The sequence below is a fragment of the Cibotium barometz genome, chromosome 10, assembly GCF_041138505.1.
Source record: "Cibotium barometz isolate CiBa-2024 chromosome 10, ASM4113850v1, whole genome shotgun sequence".
Classification (NCBI taxonomy): domain Eukaryota; kingdom Viridiplantae; phylum Streptophyta; class Polypodiopsida; order Cyatheales; family Cibotiaceae; genus Cibotium; species Cibotium barometz.
The window spans coordinates 7,205,149-7,211,983 of record NC_141055.1 but is presented as its reverse complement, the minus strand read 5'-3'; the positions used below and the strand labels follow the sequence as shown (position 1 = coordinate 7,211,983).

Here is a 6,835-nt window from a genome sequence, read left to right as displayed (position 1 = left end):
ACAGTTGCGGTTTACCAGGTAAGCTCTTTTTGGATGTGTTTCAAGGAGGGTTAGGGTGAGCCATAACAGTATGCAGCACCCTTGACACCAGAGCCTCCAACCTTCAGGTATTATAGCACCCTTGTCAACACCATAGCTTGCACCACTACACCACTCGGGATGACAGACCTCTCTGCTCTTCATCTACCACCTCAGGTACCACAGCACCCTTGTCACCATAGCCTGCATCACCTCATAATCCGTTGCCACTTCACTTCAAAGCACCTCCACATCCACCGACGTGAGCCTTTGACACCGACCACCTCTCGGAGTGGTGCTTGGTCTGAGATGATCCAAAGCTCATAGTAAAGTGGGTGCAAATTTATGCTCACCAGCCCACAGAAAGTTGCAGATCAATCGTTGAACCTGATCAATGCATGCATGTGAGAAGTCCCAACAAGAAGTGATATACCACATGGTGGCAAGAAGAATCTGGTTTGCCACCACTACACCCGACCGACTAAGGAAAGGCTTGTTAAAATCCAGTATAGTAGCTTCTTTTGATTGCTTAGAAGAAGAGGGGCTAACTACTACTCGAGGGAGATATCGATGCCCACTTGGCATAGGAGAACTGATGCTTTTATCATCATGTAGTAGGCCATTCTAAGTTGAAGTGTCCCAATAATGTTAGTAGTAGTGAGTGAACCATGGGGCACACTCTAGTTATAGCAGCACACCAATTCTAGCTTCCACAGTCACTAGGTTTGAAGCTCAATAGACTAGGGTCTCAACCTTGTGTGAGGTCAAAAAGCTAAGCATGAGGGGGTCTCACTTGCTATCCATATTGGTGTGCTTCAAAGTTCACCAGCTAGAGTGGAGAATACTATATGGCTAGTAGTTCTTGGGATTTAGTCAAGGAGGCTAGTAATTCTGAGTTGTTTAAGGCTGGGGGGGGACATCTAAATAATTACATGGTCACACTTCTTTTGGATTTTGATAGTACCAAGGATGTCATTTTTGAACAAGTGGCTCGAAGGACTAAGCTAGAAGCTATCTTGGTCGATAGAAAAGTGTCAAGATTTGTGTCAAACATGACTCACGATGTCAAGCACTTAGTTAAGAATGCACTGTTAAACGTCAAGAAAAATAAATTCACTAGAGATTACATTTTTTTGCAAGCCGTGGCTTGAACATCGACTTAGGAGGTATATCTCCCACTAGTCAGGTTGGTAGTGGTAGCACGCCAAGGATCATGAGTGTTCATCTACTCATAATGTGGTGTGTGCCACAAAAATTGACCCATCATACACGCAAATGGCATAGGGGACACAAGGCATGAAAGAGAAGGTTAGCGGCAAGTAGAGGAGTGCAAAATTCTAGGGCATGTGTGTGCAAAGTTTGGTGCCGATTCAATATGATTTACATGGTCATGCATGCATGTGTGTGAGCAATCGGGGACTTGCCCAGCTAGGCGGCCAAGCACAGAGCTTGCCCATAGGCAGCCGAGCACAGAGGAGGTTGCGCATAAGGGCCAAGGGTCTTGTAAATCTGTAAAAAATAGAATAAAGCAAATCTCATGATGCATTACCTAGATGGAGTGAAGGTGCACATGACGGGAGGAGAAGCGACGGGAGGCCGGCGCTAATCAATTGTCTGATTGAAGTAGCTGAGGGCGTCAATGCTAAGAATGCAAAATTCGAGAGAGCCATTTGATTTGTTTGTTTTTTTTTTAATTCCCATACCATCGCTTACACAACGTTTGTATAAGTGATGCCGTGTAAGCGACGTTTTCTAGTGTGCAACCGTCGCTATTGTCATTGTGTAAACGATGCAAAATTAATTGTAGCTTATGCAACGTTTAATGTGACGGAGGTTCATTTAGCACATTTCAAATATGTCGCTTAAGTGATGTTCTTCATCGTTTAAACGACCTATTTGGACCCGTCGCTAAGGGAGGGGCTTTGTTCTTGTGATGAGTCCCATGACCTAAATGTGTCCTTCATAAACTCTCTTATGAAATTAATCAAACATTCTTTATCATTTCATGCCTTTCCATGTGTATAATTTTTTTTTAAAATTTAGTTCATAAGATCAGGCTATCATGGGTTACAAGCTTTTATAAAAACTTTACATGAACTTTACACCTACTAATACATTTATTATATAACTTGCTAAATTATCATACACCTACTATTTTGCTTAATTATTGCTTCACAAAATACATGAAAATAAATGTTTGCATCCTTTAAATAAGATAGGTAGCATAATCCAGATTTACCTTTTGCATTTTGAAATCAATCTCATCAAGAGGCTAGCATATTCTACCATGAGGAATATTTTTTAAAACCCCATCATACTATAGGCACATTTCTGAATATTCTGGCATTAGCTTTTAAATAATTGTTTCATGAAGGCTATACTTATTGTGTGATTAAAAAAATCATTCTTTAGAAGTATTAGTCTTACATTTGCACTTCTTTCTCGAAAGTAGATGGTACAATCTTGAAAGTTGATACAAATGATGAGTATCTAGTGAAGAAGATGTCCTTGAATTAGAAATCTATAAACACGAGAATTATGGATACTTTTCTTTTTTTTTTCTTTTTGTGGGGTAAGAAACACAAGTACAAAAACTTGACTGAGAGCTAAGGGTGTTTACAAATAACGTGTGCCCTTATTCCACTCAACTAACTCCAAAGTCGTGAATCCTGATGCTTCTGAAAATCATGACTTGTTCCCATTCATATGAGCTTATAAGCACTAAAATGCAGTTCTATTTCCTTTCCTTCCATATGATGTGAGAAGTGGAGACTGAGGCGATCAGAGACTTAATTCAATTGGCACACAAGAATTGAGGAAATCAGACTTAATTCAATTGGCACACAAGCTTAATTACTTGACGTAGAGTGTATGGGAAGAGTTACCTAGGTTCCACGACACTCATGGACTGTGCATTATGAGAAATATGGCTGACTGGATTGCTAGAGGAATCACTAGAATCCAAAGGTGCTCTGAGGTCACTTAATACAACAAATGTTGGCTTGGTGGGTATTTCCAATATATCAGACTTCCCAGAAAGCATCAAGGTTACTGTGGACATGGCTGGCCTTAGCTCTGCGATCTCTTGAGTACACAATAATGCAACATGAACTACACGTATGACTTCTCCAGTAAAGGCGACAGTTGATCCTAGCTTTGGGTCTACTAGCTCCAATTGTCGTTGTTGCTGGTACAATCTCCACATCTGCACCAACATGTACAAAACTAGGTTGCTTTAGTAAAACTCCTCACAACCATCTGCAATATGATGTGTGCACAACCTTGTCGATACGTTGGATGCACACTGAGCACTGTACCAATTCAAGAAGTCTTTCATTTGAATTTCACCTTCCACTTAAGACCTCAAGGATGACTACACCGAAGCTGAAGACATCAACTTTTTCAGTGAGCTCTCCATGGATAACATACTCTGGGGCGAGGTATCCTCTAGTTCAGCACACATGGAAAATATGCAGTTAATTAGACCTTGACACAACATTCCATGGCTATTATAAAAGAAGAAACACTACTGGCTCTGAATATATCCTTGTCCCTGATTTTCTAGTATTGTTCTAAGATTAATTTTGCTCGTTCCTCAAAAGACTTACAGGGTTCCAGCAACTCGTGTTGATATGTGACTCCTCGTCTGAGACGAGTCTGGCAAGGCCAAAATCTGCAATAATTGGGTTGAGGTGATCATCCAAAAGAATATTGCTCGGTTTGATGTCTCTGTGGATAATGCGGACCTGAGATTCTTCATGCAGGTATGCTAAACCTCGAGCCATACCCGAGATTATACCAAACCGACTAGGCCAGTCTAGCGTTCTACCATCCGTCAAATCTCCTGAACACAATGCAAGAAATCACTAGAATTACAAACTTTGCTATGTCTAATCTGTGGAAGAGTACATTAATAGTTAGTCGACATCAAGAAAAATTATATAATTGTGCATTAAGATGTTTTTGACACTCTCTATTAGGTGTCCCTCTAGTTGCCCCTGATCAGCTTGATCATCCCTCTAGTTGCCCCTGATCAGCTTGATCATCCCTCTAGTTGCCCCTGATCATCTCAGCTTGATTATCTTCAATTCCTTTTTTCTTAAATCAGTGTATAACTAGGGTCTTAATTTATGCTTATTACCGAATAACATTGCGTCCACACTTTTGTTGGGTAGATATTCGTACACTAGAATTCTCTCTGGACCTTCGACACAACTTCCCAATAGCTTTATTAGGTTTTTGTGTTGTACACTGGTTATGAGACTGACTTCATTCATAAACTCACGCTTCCCTTGCTGGCTTCGTGAAGATAGCTTTTTAACTGCAACATGCTGCCCACTTGGTAGCGTTCCCTGCATTAAGCATCATGTGCACAACAAAGTAGGATCATTAGAAAGGGGAGGAGAGGTGGCAAGGAATTATTTTCTGTAATTTCCGCGCGAGACTAATTATAGATAGATAGCTGTTATAATACCACCTTGTAGACAGGACCGAATCCACCCTCTCCAAGCTTGTTGTCAGGATGGAAGTTCCTAGTTGCTACCTCCAATTCATGCAATGAAAATACGTTGGCCTTTGGTTGGAAGATTACTGGTTGAGCACTGCAATGCACATCTGATAAACGGGCGTTCTATTTAGACAAGCTTGATTTGAAGTACCAAGATGAGCACACAGATTATATATTGTATCCATCGTTAAAATTTATAAAAAAAAACTGAAAGCCGGATCAGCGCACTCTGCACCTTGTCTTGTTGCACCTCGTCTTGTTTTTGCCTTGTGCCGCCGCACAAGCATGAGATATACTAGAGCTATAATTGTGGCAAAGATAGCGCCGACGATGATGATTGCGATTTTCCACCCTGGAAGTTGAAATTAACCTTTGGGCTCAGATGGATTGATTAAACCTCGGTTCTCAATTAAAACTAATTATATAAGACAATGTTAAGAAGTTGTAAAAGCATTCATGATCCGTGAGGTAGAGCAATATGCGCCTGGAGTTCTGCGCGGTGGGAGGGCGATGGAGTACAAATGCAGAAGGAAAAACTGTGGGTGCATATTATTGATACTTTTCAAGTGTCGAATCCAACTCAGGAAAGGATGCTACTCACAACGACGACGGTGTATTAGGGGATTCATTAAGGTTTCTTTGATCTGCAAATTGACAGTACGAACTACCACCTTCTGTTTTGTGGGTGGTTGAGGCCGGTGCAGTGATCGGTGAATTAGTTGGTGGTGTCGATCTCGTCATGGCAGCGCCGGAAGGTGGTGCCGCAGTTGGCGTAGGCGCAGCGGAAGGTGCAGGAGCTGCTGGAGTTGTCGTGAAGAAGCTGTAAGGCTCGTGACGATAGTAGCAACTGGTTAAATGCAATTATTCGCCAAGGGTAGAACCACAAAGTGACCTCCATGTATACTGTGAGAGGCACTGAGAGCACTCTGATTCGCTAAGATATCCCAGGCATTGCGCGAGTGCATACTCACCTCCCGCACTCTCGGCTACATAGCCACCGTTTTTTGGAGCTAGGGTGGTGACATTTTCCATCAACGACTCAATGGTTGTTAATGCGACGGGATCGCTGGTATTAGCATAGCAATATCCTATCACAAAACTGAAATCAGGCGTGAAGAAAGACTGGTTGTCATAGCGGAGGAAGCAACCATCTAACTGGATGCGAGCTCCGATAGAGGAAAGGCAACGGGTCTGCAATGTGGTGGTAGCATTGGAAACGCAATCGAAACAGCTATGCAATGATTGGTCTCCGCGGCACTGAAACATAGCGTAGACTCTGTCGATGCCGGAACCCGTGGAGGCAATGGTGTACTTGGTCCCGGCGGAAGAGAGGCTTGTGAGGTTGCGCAGAGCCGACCCCAAGTTGTGCTGGAATGTGGTGCTGAGGCTGTTGTTGTTGGAGGTGGCATTGTGCAGGCAGTCATAATAGGCAACATCAAGATCGTCAGCTATAATTGTTGGTGGCAACAAGAAGAGGAGGAGGAGGATGACGATGATGAAGGAGGAGAGGAGGAGAAGATGAGTAAAGTCATGGAGTTATTCTGTGGAAGTATGATCTTCTAGCAGTGTGATTTGGGTGGATGTTCGGGTAAATATGGAAAACGGGACGTTGAACAGTCCAAAAGGGCGAGGAAAAGGCGGGGGAACCAATAGGCTGGCACCATTGCTTAAGTAGTAGTTTTTTTTTAAAAAAAAAGCAGACTCTATATTATATAACGTAAAGGGATTACAAAAGCAGACTCTATATTATATAATGTTAAGGGATTACAAAAAGCTTCTTTACACGGAGAAGTCTACTCATGGGGTGAACCAAAACGTGCAAGTTGCCCTTTACTTTTGACTTTGTGCCCCCGTGCAAGTTGCCCTGTACTTTTGACTATGTGCCCATTACTCTCAGTCTCTAACTAGCAATAGTTTGGCAACGTGACATAAAAATATTTTTTTACTTTGAGAAATGATTTTTTCTTAAAGCCTCTGACAAAGACACTTTTATGTCATGGAGTGTTACCAAACTAGTGCTAAGAAGCAATAAGACCTTGGGGCCATGTAGATTGTCAATTTTTTGTTTTATAAAAATACTCACCAAGACTAACTAACTAACTAATATATCGGTGGTGTTGCTCATCCCATATGTTAGAAGTTGGGTCTAGAATGGAGTCACTAGAGATCCACAAAATACTCACCAAGACTAACTAACTAACTAATATATCAGTGGTGTTGCTCATCCCATATGTTAGAAGTTGGGTCTAGAATGGAGTCACTAGAGATCCACAAAGGGCAGGAACGAGACGTACAATAGCAGTTCGGAAA

General features: G+C 42.0%; 1 pseudogene across 1 annotated transcript; it reads right to left on the bottom strand.

The window, feature by feature from the left end:
• Positions 1-2,703: 2,703 nt before the first annotated feature.
• LOC147634497 (cysteine-rich receptor-like protein kinase 2) lies at positions 2,704-6,058 on the bottom strand (annotated as a pseudogene). Its single transcript, XR_015266839.1, has 7 exons — positions 5,197-6,058; positions 4,761-4,877; positions 4,496-4,632; positions 4,160-4,370; positions 3,627-3,862; positions 3,336-3,465; positions 2,704-3,223 (listed from the first exon to the last, which is right to left on the bottom strand). The product of XR_015266839.1 is annotated as a cysteine-rich receptor-like protein kinase 2 (transcript).
• Positions 6,059-6,835: the final 777 nt, after the last annotated feature.